At 39.3% G+C, this 22,344-nt stretch overlaps 1 long non-coding RNA gene and 2 pseudogenes across 1 annotated transcript in view; all 3 read right to left on the bottom strand.

The window, feature by feature from the left end:
- LOC149001228 (uncharacterized) overlaps positions 1-10,244 on the bottom strand; it is a 57,775-nt gene extending 47,531 nt beyond the window's left edge. Inside the window, exons 1-6 of the long non-coding RNA XR_016170690.1 lie at positions 10,056-10,244; positions 9,410-9,976; positions 9,001-9,111; positions 8,823-8,878; positions 8,042-8,098; positions 7,868-7,955 (exon numbers count right to left, since the gene is read on the bottom strand). This is a non-coding gene — a long non-coding RNA (uncharacterized LOC149001228). The remainder of the gene's footprint in view (positions 1-7,867; positions 7,956-8,041; positions 8,099-8,822; positions 8,879-9,000; positions 9,112-9,409; positions 9,977-10,055) is intronic.
- Positions 10,245-11,981: 1,737 nt separating this feature from the next.
- Positions 11,982-14,019, bottom strand: LOC149001227 (putative inorganic phosphate transporter 1-3; annotated as a pseudogene).
- A 5,804-nt stretch (positions 14,020-19,823) lies between these two features.
- LOC149001226 (low affinity inorganic phosphate transporter 1-like) lies at positions 19,824-21,427 on the bottom strand (annotated as a pseudogene).
- Positions 21,428-22,344: the final 917 nt, after the last annotated feature.

Genomic DNA, 22,344 nt, shown 5'->3' with positions numbered 1-22,344 from the left:
GGAAAAGTTGTAAATAACTCTATTGGATGAGCCTGGAAATATGGCCTTAGCTTCCTGGCGGCCATCATGAGAGCCAGAGCCTGCTTCTCAATCTGCGAATATCGTGTCTCCGCATCAAGTAATACGTGACTTACATAGTAAATCAGCCACTATTTTTTATCTTTTTCACAAACAAGCACTGCACTGACCGCTGAAAGGGACGTCGCTAGATATAGCTGTAATATTTCCCCCTTCTCTGGTCGGGACAAAATCGGTGGTTGTCCCAGTGCCTCTTTTTAACTCCTCAAAAGCTTTCTGGCATTCTTCGGTCCATTTTGCTTCCTTGCTGCCCCTCAAATCTTTGAGTGCCTTGAAGAACGGCAAACACTTTTCTCCAGACTTGGAGATGAAACGATTCAAAGTGGCAACTCTCCCTGTTAAACACTGCACATCACGAACAGTTTTGGGAGCCTCCATGTCAATCAGAGCCTGTATTTTGGCAGGATTAGCCTCATTACCTCTCTGTGACACCATGAAGCCCAAAAATCTGCCTGAAGAAACTCCAAAGGCTCACTTTTCTGGATTCAGCTTCATTTGATATTTTCTCAGTACTGAGAATACCTCAGTTAAATCTGCAATATGATTTGCTTTTGTAAAGCTCTTCACAAGCATGTCGTCAACATAAGCTTCAACATTTCTTCCCTATCAAATCTTTGAAAATCTTGTTGACGGCCCTCTGATATGTAGCTCCTGCATTCTTCAGGCCAAATGGCATGACTTTGTAATAGTAGCTTTCATGATCAGTCATGAAAGCCGTGAACTTCTCATCTTCCTTATTCATAAGGATCTGATTATACCCTGAGTAGGCATCCATGAAACTTAGAGTTTCATATCCTGCAGTCGCATCTATCAAAAGGTCAATCCGAGGTAATGGATAACAATCTTTGGGGCAAGCCTTGTTGAGATCTGTGTAATCTGTACACATCCTCCACTTCCCATTCGCTTTTTTTACCATTACCACGTTAGCTAACCAAGTTGGGCATTCAATTGGTTCTATGAAACCAGAATTTTTCAGTTTTTCAACTTCGCCCTAAACGGCTTCATACTTTTCAATGGAGAAATTTCTCCTTTTCTGTATCACTGGTTTCACCTTCGGATCTATCCAGAGTTTATGCTCTGTGACAGCCCGATCGATTCCTGGCATGTCTTCGCGAGACCATGCGAATATGTCATTATTCTGTTGAAGAAATAACTTCAACTCATCCTTGAATTCCTCCAGCTGCTCAGACCCGATATAAGTAATCTTTTTCTCATCCTCAGTACACAGTTAGATTTGTTCCAGCTTTTCCACTGGCTCGGGCCTTTGCATTTCTGCTTCTTCCCGATCATCTCGAACTTTTATAGGTAGGGCAGTCACCTTCCTCGGGCCCTCCTTGTCTTTTAAATAGGCAACGTAACTTTGCCGAGAGATCCTCTGGTCAGAGGAAACTTAACCAATTCCCATATCAGTCGGGAATTTTATCTTCAGGTGTTTTGTAGAAACAATAGCACCTATCTTGGATAAAGATGGTTGCCCGAGGATAACATTATAAGTTGGCAGTTCCCGAACCACCAAAAAATTGATTCGGACGGTTGTTTCCTTAGGAAAACTTCCAATAGATAAGTCCAACTGGACAGATCCTTCCGCCACCGCAGATGATCTTGCAAAACCATATAAACGCGTGGATAAAGGCTCCATCAAGTCCTCATCCACCTTCAGCTTTTGATAAACTTCATAAGAAATTAGGTCAGCTGCAGACCCTGTATCAACCAAAACTTTATGCACTTCTCGGCGTGCAATCTCTACCTTGATGACTATGGCATCATCATGAGGTAGACAAACGCCCCTTTCATCCTTCTCGCCAAAGGTGATAGAATCTTCACCGTTTGGCTTCTTTCGTTTCTTCGTCTCTCCGGTTCCGATAAATTTAGATTTTGTCTTCAAACTCTAGAGTGATTCGGGCTCTGGTCCTCCGAAAATTGTAAGGATCGGTGACCGAGTAGCTTCAATCATCTCCTTGCCCTTTTTAGACTTCGGAGCCTCCCTTGATCGTTCTAACTAACCGAACGATCCCTTTTAGGGGCAGCCGCGTGTGGCTCACGTGGCTCCTCCCTTCTTCTGCTAACAAAATTGGACAAGTGTTCCTGAGATATTAATCTCTCAATATCTGCTTTTAGATGATGACAGTCATTTGTATAATGACCATAGTCCTTGTGGAATTGGCAATACTTTTCTCGATCCTGTTGCTCTCCAGGCTTCAAAGGAATTTTAGGTGGCCACTTCAAAATATTTAGCCTTTTGATGATATTTAAAATATCAGCCCGAGGAGCATTCAATGGAGTGTACTCACTTTTACCGGGAGACCTCTGGCGCCAAGCCTGAGATTTTCCAACCCGATCGCGGACATTCTTCTTTGGCTTTTGCTTCTACTCAAGAGCCTTCTGTTCCTTAGTGGAGGCTTTATTGTCTCCTTGGTGAGCATCTAAGATCTCCATGACTTCGGCCTACTTCTGGCATCTCTATACCAACTCAGCATAATTTGCAGGCATATCCTGTAGTAATAACTCCAGGAGTTTTCGGTTAGTGAGTCTAGTGAATAGAGCAATTTTGGCTACTTGCTCATCCAAATTTTCTATCTCCATCGTTACTTTGTTGAATCTTTTCAGAAACTCTCTGATCGATTCGCTCTTTCCTTGTCTGACAGTAAACAAGGTTTCTTCCGTTTTCTTGACCTGTATTCCACTCTGGAATCGCCCTATAAATTTGTGCGCCAACTCATCAAAGTTTACGATCCTTCCAGATGGGAGGTTCGAAAACCACTTTTGTGCTGCTCCGGTTAAAGATGAACCAAAAACCCTGCATAAGATTTCATCAGAATTACCTGAAACTGCCATGGTCTGTTGGTAATAGCCAATGTGGGCCGTTGGATCTCCGGAGCCATCGAATGTAGAAAAGGTAGGCAAACAGAAGTTATGGGGAAACTGATATCCCGCAATTAGCTCGGCAAAGGGGGTCTTCCGAATAACTGAGTAAATATCTTCAGTTATCCTTCCCTTAGCCAACTGCCCTAATTTCTGATTGATGTTGGCCAATTCCTGACCAATCTGGGTCGGGTGATCTTCAGCAATATGATCACGACCTCGAAAAACACGATCTTCACAAGCTATTCGATCATCACAAACGGCCCGTCCATCACGAACATTCCGCTCATCGCGAACTACTCGATCATCACGAACGGTTCTTCTGACAGTTGGTGAGTGAGTCCTCACCCCCATATCCAACCTTGTATTTGAATCGGTTGTACTTTCCTGCGGTCTATCGAACCGATCGTCTCGCTTAGGTTGATCGTCAATTCTCCTAGGTCCTCGGTCACCTTCACGAAAGTTCTGACCGATATTCCGATCTTCAGCCAATCTTTGATCACGTGGTAATGCACGCCTCCCTGAATCGCGATGATCAGGTTCTTGTGGTAATACCACTCGTCTGGTGAGCACGCGGAGTGCTTGACTCACCTCCAAGAGTTGAATCTTCACCTGATTCAATTGATCTTAGAATGTATCTGAAGGGTTATGTCCTCCCTGACCACCATCTACTTCAATAGGATGTTGGCTTCCCTGGGGAACATCTAGATTATTCACTCCAGGGATTTGAACACCGGAATTGCGTTGTGCAGTGCTGCGCTGCTGCCGATCTAGTCACCATGGCTTTACAAGTCTTTCCCACAGACGGCGGCAAATGATGCGTCCAAAATCTGCTCAGCCCTTAAATCTCCTTGTGATGACCTGCAAAACGAAAGCGTCAGACGTGGCCCGACCGCGGGGGTCGAGAGTCCACCTCCGAAGGCTAAGTCAGTTGATGAACTTAATCACAAACGGCTCTGCTAGAGGCGCAGAGCTAAGGAATGAAGAACTGGGAGAGGTGATCTAGATCGTAAGCCCCTGATAGTTTACGTCTACCAGTTTGTATATGAGTCTCGTCCCTCACCTCGTATGGCAGTGAGGTTTATATAGAGTGTACCTTCGAATCTCCTTCGTTGGATGTACTTGAGCCTTCTTCGGGTAGTCGTTGGATCTTAACAGTTAGATCCGTTGAGCGATAGACTTCTACTAGTTTGGACTAGTAGAGGACTCCTGAGATAATCTCTAGGTTATGCGATGATTATCCCTTCAATAATGATAAGCAGCAGCCGTCAATTTGAGTCTGCCATCATTAGGGTAATTAACCTAATCCATAAGTTGGATTAGGGCGTGCTTGTAGCTGAATAAGTTTTCTTCCTCAGCAAGCCATCTTACGGATCCAGTTCGCTCGGGAGTGAGTCGATTCCTTCTGTCTCGACCGGGGTTGAGGATCAAACCAAGTATGAACCCGGTTTGATCATATTTTCTCCATATCAGGATGTTACCAATTTTCCATTGGTAATTGCCCTCTTGAACACGGTGAAACCCACCTTGTCATTCAAATCTTCGATCAGAATTAAGATGTTGTAGTGAGTTATAAAGTCTCGAATTGACTTAGAACGTCTCTGTTTTAACGCCATCATGTTGTCCTTTTGTCTTATATTTTTTTTATCCCACTTTTGAAGTGAGCGCAAAAGCATAACCCAGCTCCGTGAAATTGTTAATGTAGTGTCTTGGTAACCGAGAGTACCAAGTTGTTGTTGGACCCGTTAGGGAAGCAAGGAAACATTTGCACTTTATAGCATCTGCTCCTCCACACATCATCAGATGGAATTGAAATGACTAATATGCGTCATTGGATCAATGGTTCCATAAAACACAATGAAGGTTGGTGTATTGAAACCCATAAGCCATAGGGCTGCCATGATTTCAGGAATAAATGGATCTTGATTGAGAACCAATTGTATCTCATTAAGAACTTTTTTATCCAACTGATAAAGACGATCGTTTATATCTTTGATCTATTGATAGAGGCTTTCGTCTTGTTTCGTTGGAGGAGATTTGGATCCTCCTTCTACTGATATGGAGGCACTTGATTCAGCAGAACACTAACTGAAACCCTTTCGACTTCAGCACAGTGACGACCCTTAGTCATGGCTCCAGGGAATGAGTGTCTATCATTTTGCGCTACTAGTCTGTCGAAAACAGAACGATGACCTACTTCATGATGGTCTTTCCCACGATCGTCTCCTTTGTTCTTTGTTGAATTAGTGGGGAGCAGAGCCACTCCATCTCCCTGGACCTTGTCTTGCTAATCTACAGGGGATGGACCACTGTTTCAAGCAAAACAATAGCTAGGCCGTTCAAAGGCATAAGCTGACTCCATTGATTCACCATCATCTGAAACGAGTTCATCATGTTCATCATCCTCTCTTAAGAGCTTGAGCTTGAACTAGATCATAGCCAGGGGTTGATGTCGTTCCTCACAAGGGAAGTCCAATATTTAACGCAGTTCCATGTTCAAGGAGCTGCATCTCATATGGTGGCCAGTTAGAGGTATCTTTTAAGTTTCCCTCTTTTCGGGGATTCACCTTCTTCTTCCCATGTGGACGTCCCTGAGACTTAGAACGATTGTTGTTTGAATTATCTCTTGCCAACTTTACTCAACCATGTACAACACAAGGGGGAAACAGCGTCTTTTCCACAGACGGCACCAAATGTTGCTCCAAAATTTGCCAGCTCTTGGTTTGGTTTGAGGATGACTCGAACCAGTTACCTACGAAGAAAAGGAATAGTGAGAGTGGGCCACCTCTTTGGACAGGAAGCCACCTCAGATGATCAAGTCAGATTCTGGATAACACACGAATCTTGGGTTACCTTCCGTTTCCTCTGATTTTTGCCCTTATAGACCAATCCCAAGTTCTTTCTGAAAATGACAAACCTTGACCACAGAATTTGTTCATTCGGAATGGAGGGCTTGGATGGGTTGTGACAACAATTCTGTTGGAGAAGCCAAGGCCCGAATCTTGCTGGAGAAGTTTAGAACTTGATACACCTTCCCCTAGATTTGTCATTAATCTTGACATACGTGGACCTAGGATGTGACGTGCTCCCTCTTAAACTCCAGACAAATCATAAGGAAGCAACCCCCAAGAAGATTTGGATGGGTTGGCGCCCCTAAGATAAGCATTAAGTACTTAAGGTATAAGAACATAGCATCAAATACCAAATTTAATACTCTGACGCGCTTGCTGGTAAAAACAGGTTGTCCCCCATAATCTCACCACTTTCGTCAAGAAGTAACATTTCATATATCTGTTGAACGTTCATGCCATCATGTTAGCATTTCCACGTGGCGATATCATGTGGGCAGTCTCTACGAAGAGTCACTTCCCAGAAAGCGTATACTAACACGTAAATAATTGATTCCTTGAACCGGGTCAAGACTAGATGTACCAAGCCGAGCGATTCGTTCGGGTTCGGTGGCCTAAGCCAGAATTTGGTATAACAAGTCCAAAAAGACAATATCTTCAGCAAAAACATACACCTCAAAACACCTTTTGATTTAGGATAAGTTTATTCTACCACAAGTAGACAGCCTTACACTTATTTCACGAGGAAACTGCTGTCATGTTTCAAACCCGCATCTTGATGGTTACAAGAAGTGCAACAGTAGGTGCAACTTAACCATTGCACCAAGGCTTGCCAACTAATATGCATTTCTTTTGTATTTGGTTAAAAGGTATTCCCTGCTTGCACAGTGAGAAGCGATGCAGAACCGAAGCAAAAATATAGTGAGATGCAGAACCAGGGCAAAAATAGAGTCATCTTCTGGTTACTATTTTAGTACTTATCAGTTTCCATTTTAGTTATTTATGAATGCAATTGGATAATAAATCCTAGCATTTTCTAAAAGTTAGTTTCTATTTCTCTAAGATTCTAATTTCAGAATTGGAAACTTTCAGTTTTCTTTTTTCATTGCTTACAACATTAGCTAAACAAATAATTCAGCAGAGTCTGGTTCTAATCTGGTAACTACAAGTTTCTGTTTTTGTTGGGAAACTCTTGCTCTATTTTATATGTAATAGGCTGTTCATAGCTGAGAATAATTGATGCTTTAAGGAATTAGGCGTACCTTTGCTGCTATTCTTTTATCCATTTGGATAAGAAGGGTGGGAACCTTCCTGTGACTGCTAGATGACTACAGCTGAAGGAGCACTCCTGAGAAAACAAAATCCAACTAACCTAATTTTCTACTTTCATGTTTCCCTTCCATTCTATTGTTCAAATTTTATCCAAGTCGACTACTTTAAGTTTTGCTGCCATTGCTGGTAAGAGAATCGAATCTATGGCTGCTCCTTGACTTGGTTGCTGCAACAACAGGACCCTACTTCCTTTATTCCAACCAAAACCCCTGCTGGATTCTCAATGACTTCCACTCCGCTCCATGCCTGTCAATCCAACATCAATCAAGTGAGACTTACAACAGTGTTTACCCTACATACAACCATTACTCCACCAAAGTCTGATGACTTTGATCAATTTTCTTGTGACTGGTTTGACTTACACACCAGACTTCTAGTTTCTGTCCATGTTTTCTGAATTGGTTTTGTGTGTATTTTGAAACTATTTTGGAGCTAAGTTTGTTTTTAATTTTAGCTCTGCATTAGTAAGATTAACTCTTAATGAGGTATTAGTTTCAAATGGAACAGATGACCTTATGTAGGTACAAGATCCAGCCCAAGTGTAAACAGTCCCTTGTGCAGTTATACTACAATGCGAAACTCTAGCACTACACTTTGCATCTACAAATTATAAAGTCAGAGTAACAAAAATAAAGGAAGCAGGATATCCAAGTAACTAGTTATTTCATCAAATCTCAAATGTACTTCAATTCACCCAATTATCAAATGATCCAGATACGTAGAATCAAAACGCAGGCACACAGTACCTTATTGCTAGCTCCATCTTTTCTTCTAATAGAAACTACTTTTGCAGTGACTGACCACAAGCTGTCTTGTTTCCACAAAAGTAGTTGACTGGAATTCTCAATCATCAGAAAAACTCTGTTACTCCTTAAATGAGCATGACCTTGATGAAAAAAGCAGAACAGTAAGGACTATACCTTTTTGAGGTTTCAGCAGGGACAACTTCTGTTCTGCTTGTTTTAAGCACACAAAATCTGTACAATATAAAAACCAAATTAAACAACTTCAATTCGAGTGACTATGAGACAAGGCATCAAATCATACGGGTAGGAAAAAAATAGCATGGGAAGCTTTGAAAATGTTTGACTACAGTCTTGAATTACAGACTGTTATTCAACATTCCCAAAGAAAGGGAAACTGAAAAGAGATGGCGAATGCAATGAATTGAGTTTGAAAATATTTTAAAAATTATCCATTGAGAGAGAGCTAAACAGCAAGGCAACATTGATTCACTCTAAGAAATTCAATGATTGCTTAGACAATGCCCTAAAACCACAGAAAGAGAGAGAGAGAGAGAGAGAGAGAGAGAGAGAGAGAGAGCTAAACAGCAAGGCAACATTGATTCATTCTTAACAAATTCAATGATATTGATTCGCTCTTAACAAATTCAATGATTGCCTAGACAATGCCTAAAAACAGAGAGATAAAGAGCTAAACAGCAAGGCAACATTGATTCACTCTTAACAACTTCAATGATATTGATTCACTCTTAACAAATTCAATGATTGCTTAGACAATGCCCTAAGAACAGTTCATCATTTTTCTTCTAGCCCATCATTCTACTTCCTTTCTGAAAAATTTCTAACCCATCAAGGAGTTTAAACAGAGGAAAAAAAAAGATAATTGAAAAATAAACAAGAAGAAATTTGCTAGAAATTATTCCAAGCAAGAGAAGTACCAAAAAGAGATCCCTCATACCAAATTGGGGAAAGGTTTGACTTTTTGATAAGAAGACCAAAAAAACTTTGGTGCACCTGCCAACATAGATAAAACACATTAGCTAGGTGAAAAAGGGATTGGTCATGAAAACATATCAGAATTTACATAATAACTCGAACGTGATCAGCATCATCCATTTCCCCTCAAATCCTCTTACCTCTCTAACCATCTTTCGGCTAGAAACCTGATAATTAACTAATCCTAATGAAGCTCTTCAGCTGCCCAGCGCATTCCCCTTGCTTACTGTAAGAGGACGTGAGCCTCATTCCTACCCAATGGTTAAGAACTAATATGAGAATATTCCTACCAATGGCATGAAGAAACCACCTTTATAAACATAAACGCACAAATAAATAATGAAACAAAGAACCAATAGGAAGGGCTCCACACACTCAAAACACATTAACCCTCCTATATGTGAAAAATATAAGCACAAACCTAGTTCAGAATAAGGGAAAATGGAAGCATAACCAATAACATACATATACCTAAGAATCAAAGCTTATAAACACAAGTAAAGAGGCAGACAGGAAGGGGGTTGTGAGAAAACCAAAAGACTAACCAACCTTCCTCATCCCCAACCCCAACGCAATTCCCTCCACCAGGTTTTCTCGTCAGGTTTCCTCAATAGGATCCAATTGTTTTTGGTCTCATTCACGTAATGCTGGAAAGCATTGGCCGTCACTTAATGCTAGAAAGCATTGGCTGTATCTCGACCAAATGACACCGTTTCACAGTGCGGATTCTGCTTGGCAATGAGATCGTCCATGGTCATCTTCCTTCTGATCGACCCGGCAGGGACGTCTTCTGGTCAAACAACTGTTCTTTTACCCTTATAAGCCAGATAAATAATCGAACCATGGGAAATTCCCAGTGAAGAAACGATGGTCTGGGAATTCGACATAAAATAAAGCATGCCATCTAGGGTTTCGACAAGAAACAAGTTCTGATTTCTCGAAAGGCTTTGATTAGACACCGGTACTCTCAAATAATTCTCGATCAGCCTTTGAGCGCCCACTGTGATGTGAGGGCTATTAACTGTCACTCGCGCTAAGCCTTGTCTGCCACGAACTCTAATCATCGGAACTATAATGATTTATGAAGAACCCTTCCCTTGCTTTTCGAAGCAACACCTGATCACAATAAAACAAATCAAAGTTAATCAAAATCAAATCCCACAGATCATTTTACCCAGATAGATACCAAAACTACCTGACGACTTGCTGTTTCCAACCAACTTCTGACCTAAATGGTTTCTCAAGAACCCTAATTGCACCATATCAGCAGCGCAATAGACGAGATGGAATGATGAAGGATTGAGCGAGAAGGAGAAAGAGAGAGAAAGGACGAATAGAATAGTGAGAGATGCTTTACCCGTTGTTGCAGACTCGCAGATACATTTTGCGCGGGTAATAGAGCGACGAGATTTTGAACTTAGCTTTAGATTTAAGCCATAAAATCGACAATTTCAAAAAATTCAAAATTAAAATTAGAACAACGCGTAAACCGCGTAACGTGGCCCCGTTAAGCAGCTACTCTTTTCTGATTTTTGATAAAAAGCCCAGTGGATATTTAAAACATAAGCCCATTATATGTGAAGTTGGATGGCCCATTTTGTGGAAATCAAAAGCGATCTAGATACCCGGCCCATTAATCTCTTATTAATATTTCGCATTCAGAATTATTAATTTACCACATTTGGTGGGGGGCTCAAGTTCGAATAGTAACAGAATCACTCAAAGGTGGAATACCAAATAGGTCGCAAGGAAATCCCACACCATATGTGTGGTGGAGAAAGTCACGAGAAGTAACATGTGTGGTGGAGGAGAAGTAATATATACATCCTCAAGGGAGATTTTATATATATATAATTAATGCCGCAGCAGTGCGGACCCAAGCTGATCTAGGGCTCTTTACCTTGGTAACTAACATGCCAGACTCCTGATAGCATTTTAGAAATAGACTAACAACAATCAATAAGGGGACAAATGAGAAAGATGGGCAAAAAATAGGAGGTTATATGAGATATTTTACAAGAGTTGGTGCTATGTTAATCTTAATCTCATGAGGGGTTGCTTGAGAGAAATTTTAAGAATAAATGGGTGTTGTGTAAATCTTTAACTTTATAATATAGAAGTTAAGAAAATGTGCGTGACATTTAAAGTTTATTTAGTATAATAACCAAAACCATATCAGCCTGGATCTGGTTCAGAGGCCTCAACCATGTACCAATATGATCCTAAGTCAAGGCTACAATAATTTAACCTTAGCTGCTTAGGCTTATGGCACGCAAGGGAGGGTTTGGCCATGCTTATGTGAATATCAAGATCCTCTTCTCTAGTTTTGGAAAACAAATACTTAATCAATTCAAGGAGTGAAGGAATTTTGAATTATCATGGGTTTTTTAGAAAAGTAAAAAAATGTAAGGCCAGCACTCAATCTTTGCATTGACCAAAACTCCAAACAGATAATATAGGAATTTCAAGGATTTATCAGAAAAATTGATGTTTTAATAGCACCAGTTAAAATATTGGAGTAATGTGTCCAGTGAAAGTCTAACCTCAACACGTTATTATTTTTGAAAGATAGAGTGGGTTCACGGGACACATCATTGTTTTTGAAAGATAGAGTGAAATATTGGAAGAATGTGTCCTGTGAAAGTCTAACCTCAACACGTTATTATTTTTGAAAGATAGAGTGGGTTCACGGGACAACACATCATTGTTTTTGAAAGATAGAGTGAAATATTGGAAGAATGTGTCCTGTGAAAGTCTAACCTCAACACGTTATTATTTTTTAAAGATAGAGTGGATTCACAGGACATGTCATAGTTTTTGAAAAATAGAGTGAATTATCAACATCTAAAAGAGTTTGTTTTAAAGTACCAAAAGAATTTGCGTTTTTTTTTTATATTGACATAATCATATATAGGTCCCCTGCTACAAATTTTCAAAATTATTTTTCATACACCCTTAAATTATAAAAATATTTAAGAATAAGAAAGTTCATAATTAAAATGTAATATGTTTTAGATACACCTATAAAGGTGGTGTTTGGACAGCCTGATACCTACTTGATTCCTACTGAATTCACAAAGAAAAAGAGACCTCAAAAGTCAACTAATTAAGAAAATAATAAAATTGTTTATTAAAAATCATTTAAAGTCATATCAACCCCACAACTTTCAACAGTGGGAGGCACTCACACAACCAATACAAAATTATTGAACAAACAACAAAATAGGATAGGAAAAAAAATATGCTAAGAGAACCCAATTACACAAACAAATCAAGGATGCCCTCGTTTGGATTGAAGAAGTTGTCATACTGCATCTTCATCTAATATCTCCATCTCTTACCCTACTCCAGTAGAGCTCCTTCAGCCTTCTTTCAGAGAGAATCCACCATTTACTATGAATAGCCTTCATACTTGATTTTAAAGAGACAGTAACCTAGAAATAAGGAAGAATATCCAGAAGCCACTTACATGAAAGGATACTAGTTCTGGATTAAGCAGCAATGGTGTCATCAATCTCATTTTCTTCTTCAGGCCCTACCTCCCCAGATATTTCCTCTAGAGATTTTCCCTTGGCTTCAGGTACCAATAATGTAAACACCATGCCCAAGAAGTTGGTTGCAGCAAGCACATATAATGTGTTTTGCACACCTATACCTGGTGAGTACCCTTTATCATCTAAAGCCTTATTTGGTGACTCTGAAGCATACAAGAAGCCAAATGCCCCAACTATTGCCCCAGCCTTGCCGGATGCTGCTGATATACCATGGCAAGTTGATCTGAACCTTGCTGGGAATATTTCTGCTGGCACTATAAAAGTTGTAGCATTAGGCCCGAAATTGGCAAACAAGAAGGTGAAAGCATACATAACTACAAAGCCAGCTTCGTTCCCAGAAATCTGCCAGTGGTTGTAAGGAATGGAAAGCCCAAGCATGAATACCATCATGAAGAAGAAACCCATGAACTGAATTTTAAACCTACCAAGATATTCAATGAAGGCCACTGTAAGCCAATACCCAGGAATGGTACCACAAAGAGCTATGATGGTTTGTGCCCTTGCAATCATGTACATCTCTTGAAGGGCATTCATGCTCTTTGCACTAGGAATCCAATGAACAGCAGTAAATATGTCCTTCTGGAATAAACTTTGACTGTAAAATGCAATATCCACAAAGAACCATGTTGTTGTGGTTCCAAGTAAGTGAAGCCCATGTCTACGGAGGAATTCCTTAGAGAAGAGGCCATATGTGTTGGAAGGCTCCATTGCCATCCTTTCAACTATGTCTTGCTCAGCTTCCACATCTACTTGCAACACTGTCTCCATATCTGCAGCAGCTTTTTTTGCATTGTTGGCAACAAGTGCAGTGTAACGAGCAGTCTCAGGCATTTTCATTCTCCAATAGTAAGTAAGTGCTGCAGGAATTGCACCAACCATCACAATTATCCTCCAAGCAAAATCAGCTTGTGATACAGTTGAGGCGACTGGGTCAACGCTGTAAGCAGGTGCAGGATAAGCAGCTTTGAACGCTGCAGATACAATGAGACCTACAATCCCACCTCCTAAGATACCAAATCCTTGCATGGCAAAAACTGCAGCAATGAAGGCACCTCTGGTCTTCTTGTTAGCATACTCAGACATAATGGTAGCTGATAATGGTAGCTGATAATGGGTAATCACCTCCAATGCCAAAACCTAACCAAAACCTGAAGAAACACAATGTGGCCACTACTCCTTTTGCTGTGGAGCCAAAGGAAAGACCAGAAGCAATAGAGCAAACAACCATAAGCATAAGTGTAACACCATACACGCGCTTTCGACCCATCTTATCTCCGAGCCAACCAAAGAATAGTTGTCCAGCAAGGGTGCCACAAAGGGCAACACCATTGATGGCAGAGGCTGCACCAGGGGGTAATGAACCAGGGTTGGTTGATCCAGGACTATAGTAATAGATGCGACCTATCATCTTGGTGACAAGAGAAACACAGAAGAGGTCATAGGAGTCAGTGAAGAAACCCATACCAGCAATCACAATAGCTGTGAAATGGTATAACTGGGTCTTAGCCCCATCAAGTGCTTTGAGCACCTGTAACTGCTGCTTAGCCATTGCTACCTAGCAATCTTTTTTCACACACTACTAGTAGACTAATACTTCTTGTTTGCCTTCTGCCACTAAGAATGGTATGCTTTTATAGTACTGCATAGCGTTTTTTTATAGTTTAAAGTGCAATTGATTGGAATCAAGCATTGATGTTCAGAATATGCTTTTTCTTGTTCACAAGTCAATTTGAAGGACTACTTCAACAATGGATACTTGTGCATGCATGAAGCATGCATCCAGTTTTTATAGTCTTCTTTTTCAGTTTTAACAAACTATTGTTAATAGCATTTCATGATCAAATCTTCAGCAAATTCATCATAAATTTTATTTCATAAAAACAATCCAATTAAAGAAAAAAAAAACAGAATTTCTACAAATTCAAAATATAATTAATTAACTATAAAGAAAGGGTTACTTGTTGACATTTTAACAATCCCTTTGTTTTATTAGCACGTGAGCCTTACTCATAAAGAACCTAGGCTGTAAGCTAACTCCTTCTTGATGTTTATATGCAAAGTATACAATAAAATAATAACTTAAAAAAGAAGAAGTCCCATCTTTGTGTGATGATATGATTCATGCCATTCTGAGTTACTCGGCAACTTCACATAAAAACTTTTTTATATAAAATGAAAAAATGAAAAGCTAAAGGGCTTAGTGTTTTTCTTTCTTCAATTTTATTAGGGTGAGAAGACAAAATATTTGTTGAAAAAAAAAACATTAATACAGTAGCCAAAGAGAAAACAAAAGTCTAAATCCCAAACAAAATATATCGAATGGTTACCAATTCTTTAAAATTGTGGATTCGATAAGAAATTATTAGAGAAGTTATTAAATTTTATTTTGAAACAGATAAGTGCAGCATGGGTGTGCTGCAAGCCTGAACAATGAGGAGCAATTGGTATTGGACATGCGAGAATTCATACGGCATTCAAATTAAGTGAAAATCAAAGTGAGAAGAGCCAAAGTTATTAACTCTTCGAAGCACTTGGGTGAATTATAACCAAGAAGGAGATAGAGATACTCCAACTTAAAATTATGACAATTTCTATATGTATTAAGAATGTCTATGATTCAAACTCAAGGGGTTGGCTTCGTTGGTAAAAGATCAATACCTCATAGTATGAAGTTAAGAGGATGTAAAGCCCTGCTATATAGTTAAATTATATATAAAAGCTACCCAAATGATGTAGTCAAGGCACGTACAACGGCCCAAGATGAAACTCTGATCCCTATAAATAAATTCAAAAAAGAAATAAAAAAAATGATGTGTCCATGATTTTAAAACCAAGTAATTTTACAGCTTACTCAATCCTAGATTTGCTGGCAAGTTGTAGACTAATCTACCCATGTTTTTGTTGAAAACATAGCGTAGATGGTAATGTATTAGTTTTATTGAAAACATAGCGCATATGGTAATGTCTATGAGTTGGTTATCATTGTTGTTACATTTGCATGTATAAAGTTCACATATGGTAGATGGTTTGGTGGATGAGTTGGCAAACTTCTAAGTGAATAGTATCCCAACATCACTAAGTAGTCTATATATTATTTCATATTGAATCTAGATTCTATATCCATATGGGAAGGGATTTTTCAACTCACATGATTGGGTTCTTAACAAGTGTCCAATCTCAAATTAAGATCCTCCTTAATGCATATAGAGGTACGAGAATTAGTCAGGTTTCTCCAATTTTACAGAATATTAATGGCTTAAAAAATTGATGGTGAGCATCTAATAGCATGTCGATTAAGATGTATTCATTTAACTCATTGGTGTATTTTGGTAATCTGACATGTTGATGGTGATTTAGGCAAATATAAGACCCTTCATAATTTCATGCTAGCTTCTTTTATTAAAAATTCAATTTTATATATTAAGTTATTTTCTTTTATTTTAATTGATTTGTTTGTATGTGGAACCCATACGTAAAGGAAGGTAATTAGGCCCTTCATACCTTGATCATAGGTGTTAAAGGTGGCTAGGAATATCAATCGAAATTGATATGAGAGTTTTAAAAACCATGGTGATGAGGTGGCTTGATAGTGGACGGAATTTACTCAAATTCAAGTATATATTACCAACCGTAAAATTCCTGTAGGCACCTTCACGATCATTTATGGTCATTACCATGGGTTGGGTGAAAGCAATTGAATGGATTCACTCTAATTCATCGCCATGAGGTGAGTATAAAATTGATTCTCCACTTAGTGAGGAAGGTTAAGTCAAAGTGATTTATTCTCATTTAGTTGAAAAGGGATAAAATTATTGATTCTCCATTAGTAGGGAATTGATATTCTACTTAGTGGGGAGGTGGGTCAATAGCCCAATTCATTACCACGAGGATTTTAAGGGGTATAAACCAAACCTCATTCTTGCAATTTGTAATTCATACAACACAACACACTTGCCTTCTAATTATTTACTTACTTCCTTGTGTCTTTTCTTCTTGGTTTATCTTAATGTTGTGATGTAACTTTTGGCTCATTGGAGGGACTATAATTGTAACAACCCCCGTATTTCTAACTCATAATCCATATTGCAAGTCCGACAACTCGAATGTCAAGTTGGAATAAGTTGTGGAGTATCCGGATTGAAGTCCATAATCCATATCCTGAGTCCATGGATATGGATTCACTTGATTAAGAACCTACCTTATTGGGAAAATGGATTTCCAGTCGGAGTTAAGAGATGTTTGAAAATGTCCTGAATCAAGGTAAGATCTCCCCCACTTGTTATTAGGGTTGGATTTGAGTTGGGGATCAACCCCTTGAGAAAAGCACCCAAGTACTGAAAAGTACTAGGGGGTGGTTGCTTAAGGCGGTTGATTGGTCAATCAACTGCCTGAAGCGACCGCTAGGTATGCTTGCCGGAATTTTAACCTAATTTGCCCCCAGTTCCATATATATAGCAAACCCCGACCTTTGTACTCATTATTCTATTCGCGATTATTGTTGTGGACGGTTAGGAGGTAGAGAATACGTGTTGTAAGGTGAGAGAAGCGTGATTTACAAAAAAGATCCAATCCTTTATCCGTTTTGCGAATCTAGTAGAGGTAAGTGATCCCCACACTCTCTATTTTCTTTCCTCATCTCTTCGAATGATGTGGATCCATCCCCTTTGGATTGGTGGTGAGTTAATTGTATTGGTTCTATTCCCCATCATTGAATTTGATTAGATCATGTCTAAAAACAGATCCTTGCATTCGAATAAATGAAGATCTTATCAAAGGAGCTGAATTGAATATTGAATCTTTAGAATTGTAGGTTGTTGTTTTGTGCTTGTGTTGTAGGCTCCTTAAGGATGGGATTCGGATATAGATCTTTCTAAAATCATATTAAAATTGGGAGATCAAAAGTCAGAATTTTGGACTTAGAGGCTGTCTATAATAAGGGGGGTCACTTAACCCAACCAACCACCCCAAGCTGCTTTGATTTGACTCATGACTTCAATGTATTTTTGCAACTATATATTTAGGTGATATTTGAGTTTGCTGGAAGTGTTGTGGGTGAAGTTTATTTGCATTCTAGTAAGCTTTTTACATAATTACAGGTACCGACACATTCTTATTTATATGTGGTGATATGTTATATGATGAGTTGTTTAAATTTTTATATTATCCGTTGCTCATGTAACCTGCTGTAGTTGTATAAGCCATTGAATTGTAGTTAAATGTATGTTGTAAATGATGTTTTTTATATACTTTATTACTTTGTGATATAGATTGAATGCTTATGTTATAATGATTGATGACTTGATGTAATTGAGATGAAAGGGTATCCATAGCTTGGGATATCAAAGGGCTGTAGTATGGGACACATGCTTACTGATGCCCACAGCACTATCATGATTGTTGGATAACATACCTAGAGAGTCTAAATTGCGTGGTTAGGTACCCTTTACATGCTACTACCCTTTTGGTAGGGGAATTGAAGCCGAATGACCCGTGATAATAGTGATATGACTATGTTTCATCTTACAGCGGTAACCAGTCTGTGTGGAGATTTAGTGGTCAACTGTTGATCATTCATTGGTAGGGTTGCATATGTTAGGGTTTGGCTCATGGACATCCAAGCGCGACCGAGAGTCGTGAGGGGTCATGAGAGCATCCGCCCCAACAATATGTGGATGACCATAGGGTTAGGGAATGGAGTCCAACAATGGTAGCCAGTCCGTGAGGGTTCTAATTCCTAGGTAGAGAAGGATATTGAACCAAGTTGGTTAGTCCCATAGGGGAAGTATCTGGACTACATGTAGTATGTCACTGTATAACATTGCATTAGATTAGAAACCTCGACATGCGCCAATACTCATGCCAATTGTCGTGGTAAGCCAGTGTTGACCTAAACCCCAGCCATGGTTGATTGATGAGGATTGAACCCCTTTACTCAGGATCCCAATAGAGGTAACCAGTCCGTGAGGGATTAGAGTGACTAGACTTACCCAAAGGAGGGCTGACATTATATCTTAAAGCATGTCAACCGACTAGAGACTAGCATAGTTAGATCTTAGTGGAATTCATATACTTGCATATCATTCATTACATATATGCTTACTTGGATATATTGTCATATGTATGTGAGATGTGTTATCCTTATTGAGTTCGTCAAAACTCATTCTTTTCTTTGTATGTTAAATTATATTATATAGATGGTATCTCAGAATCAGGAGAAGTTCCGTATGGCTGGAGCAACTTCTATGAAGAGAATGTGGTACCGTCAGTGGGAGATGGAGATGTTTGTCACGAAGCCTCCTGCGGGTGCTTGGGTGCGCTTACAGCACCCATTGACGGTAAAAGGAGGCAGATCGTGCGGCATTTTGAGAAATCCTTGGAGAAGAACTAGATAGCCCCCTATCTTGCTAGATTAGAAGAACAGTTTTTGGCTCAAGAGCGAGCAACTGGAAAGATACTGATTTAGTTTCATTTATTGCTTTTGCTGAACTTGACAATTTTGGAAACTTGATTTCTTTGATTTATTCTTGGAGTATTTTGGACTCCTGTAATCCTTTCTAATTATTTATTTGAAAACTTGTTCTTGCTTATGATTACTATTTCAAACATTTATTATTACTAATGGTAAGACCGTGGATCCTGTGACGGATCACACCCACAAGTTGTAGGGCGAAACCGATCTTGGGCAGTGGGGTGTGACAACAATCATTGTCTCATCTTCTAATTGAATGTTGTTTTATCTTGGAGGTGGTGATGCAAGATAACCCTTGACAGAAGGGTGCATCAATTACCTTAAGGGTTACACTCAAGGTGTGACTCAATCTCGTCCGTTGGTGGTTTGCTCCATTTTAATGTCAAGTTATCTAAATTATCTAAGGTCAAATCCCAATTGTATTGCAATTTTATTTCTTATAATTGCGAGAATTCGTATTATAGTTACCCAACAATACCGTTCTTTGAATCTTTGGATAGCTTTGGATGATGGATGGTAGGTGCGCTGAAAACTTTGATTTTATAGGGATCTAATGTGGTAGGATAACATTACAGGGTTGCTTGGTTGCTAAGACAAACACGTCATAGTTAGGATGTCGTGAGTTCAATTGAAGCTAAGCAAGTTTGACTATTAAGAGAGGAAAGAGTTACCTAATAAGAAACCTAAGTAGGCTTCCTAGATCAAGAAATTATATAAACCCAATAAACCTATCAAATATCAAAATGTATTTTAAGAAAGAAAGAAAAGCTTTCCAAAACTATTAATCTGCTATTAGAAAAGAAAGATAACAAGAAAAATTTGATAGTAGAGTAGGAGATTGATTCAAGTAAAATTGATGTCACAATTCTCAATAATAGCTTGTAGAACTCACCCAACCAACCAAAATTACAGAATAGAAAAAATAAAAATAACACACATAAACAAGGTTGAGTCCCAACAAAAAAGAAAAGAAATATCAAACACACAAAGACAAAGACAATGTTACATGGAGGAAGAAGTAGAATAACCACTTGAAGAAATCAAATTAATCAATGATTATATAGCAGCTACAGGAATGGTCTCATTCACTTCACTTTCTTCTTCAGACTGATCACCATCACCAGATATTTCTTCAAGAGACTTTCCGTTGGCTTCAGGCACCAAGAATGTGAAGATAAAGCCCAAGAAGTTGGTCACCGCAAGCAAATAGAGTGAGTTTTGTAAGCCAATGCCTGTTGCACTTGTAGCATAAAAGAGCCAAATGCCCCAATAATTGCCCACCTTGCCGCTTCTTCTGATATACCATGGCAAGTCGACCTAAATCTTGCGGAATATTTCAGCCGGCACCACGAGTTGTAGCATTAGGCCCATTGGCAAAAGAGGTAGGGCATACATGATAACGGCCACTTGTTACCAGTGAAATCCAATGAGTGTAAGGAATAGCAGCCCAAGCATGAAGACCGTCATGAAGAAGAAACCCATCAATTGGATTTTGAACCTACCAATGCGGTCGATGAAGGCCACTTTAAACCAATACCCGGAATGGTACCGCATGAGCTATGATGGTTTGTGCCCTTGCAAATGTATACATCTCTTGAATGGCACTCATGGTTTCGCTTAGGAGCCAACCGACCGTAGTGAAATGGGGCTCGGAATAGATTTTGCTGTAAATGCTATGTCTAAGAAGAACCATGTTGTGGCAGTTCCAACTAAGTGAAGCCCGTGTCGACGAAGAAATTGCTTGGAGAACAACCCAAGCGAGTTGGAAGCAATCCTCTCCACTTTGTCTTGCTCTACTTCCACGTCCACTTGCAATCTTGTCACCATATCAGCCCTTTTTTTGCATTATGGGCAACAAGAGCTTAACAGCGTCTCGCATCTTCATTCGCCAATAGTAAGTTAATCTGCAGAATTGCACCCACCATCAATACAATTCGCCAAGCATAGTCGGATTGTGCCACGTTGAGGCAGCCCGTTAACATTGTGCCGGAGCGGGTGAAGCATTGAATGCTGAAGAAACGATAAGGCAACGATCCCGGGCTAAATAACCAAACCTTGCATGGCAAACACTCAGCAATGAAGGCACCTCTAGTCTTCTTGTTGGCATACTCGGCATGATGGTAGCCGATAATGGGTAGTCGCCTCCAATGCCGAAACCCAACCGAACCTGAAGAAACATAAGGTGGTCACCACTCCTGTGGGTGTGGAACCAAAGGATAGGCCGGAGGCAATGGCGCACACCACCATGAGCATGAGTGTCATACCATACACACTCTTTCGACCCATCTTGTCTCCCACCATCCAAAGAAAAGTGCCGACGAGGGTGCCTACCAATGCAATCGCGTGATGGCGAGCTTGCATTGCGGTAATGTACCAGGTAGTCGAACCCGTATAGTAATAAAACGCCAATCAGTTTGGTACGAGAAATACAAAAGAGATCATAAGAATCCGTGAAAAAACCCATACCAGCAATCACAATTCTGTAAATGGTATCGGTCTTGCAACATCAAGTGCTCTAAGCACCTGCAACTGTTGCCCTGCCATGGCTATCCAACTATGTCTTTCCACTCAATTTTTCTTGTTGCAACAATCACCAAGAATGATGTGCTTTTATAGTGTTGAGGGTTCTGTATCTCTCTTAATCATAAGCATCTAATTTAAGAATATGCTTTTTCGTAAGTCAACTTAATTCATGTCTTTTTCTTTTGGTAATATCTTAATTCATGTCAACTTAAAAGGAAAGCATCAATCTTCCGTGCAAGTAGAAGTGTAAGAGCATGATGCACCATTTACCTTTCTTTTGAAGATTTTCGGTTCTACTTAGTGCAGTCTGATGATTCTAATTAATTCGTACGTACGGCTACTTGGACCTCACGGAATGGAATGTTTTGTTGTTAATGAAAACCTCTAGAGATCTAGGTCCATCTAAAAGGAAAAGAATTAATCTTGGGGGAGGTGCGTTTTCGTATACTACCATTTTGAAGAATTCTTTTTACTTGATAAAATATTATGACTTCATGGGAATCATGCTGTTTTAACTTCCATGTATCAACTCTTATATTGACGTGTAAGTTGTAAATCTAATCTTTTCTAGAATATCTGTTTTTACCAGAATTTTAATGTTATCATTCCATAAGATAGACCATATGTTGAGCACAAGATAGACAAGGGAATGTATTTCTTGGTTGCCTTTCAAAATAATAATAATAAAAAATACAGATAAATAATTTCTAACAAATTACTATTGTTTTTACCAAAGCATCCTTAATTTTTTTTTCCCCTCTTTAATTCCATAAGAAAAAAATCATGAGTGTGAAACGTAGATGTTGTAACTTATTTATTATTATTATTATTTTTAACTCTTGTGTTGCCACAAGTCAAAACAAATTGTCACCATTGTGGTGAAGATTAATATGTATAATTTTTAAGGTCCATTTCAGGTGCCTAAATGTGCTAGATCG

The sequence above is a fragment of the Hakea prostrata genome, chromosome 11, assembly GCF_041222555.1.
Source record: "Hakea prostrata isolate BN-2017 chromosome 11, UWA_Hpros_2, whole genome shotgun sequence".
Taxonomy (NCBI): domain Eukaryota; kingdom Viridiplantae; phylum Streptophyta; class Magnoliopsida; order Proteales; family Proteaceae; genus Hakea; species Hakea prostrata.
Note: the sequence above shows the minus strand (reverse complement) of the source record. Positions and strands in the feature narration are given on the sequence as shown.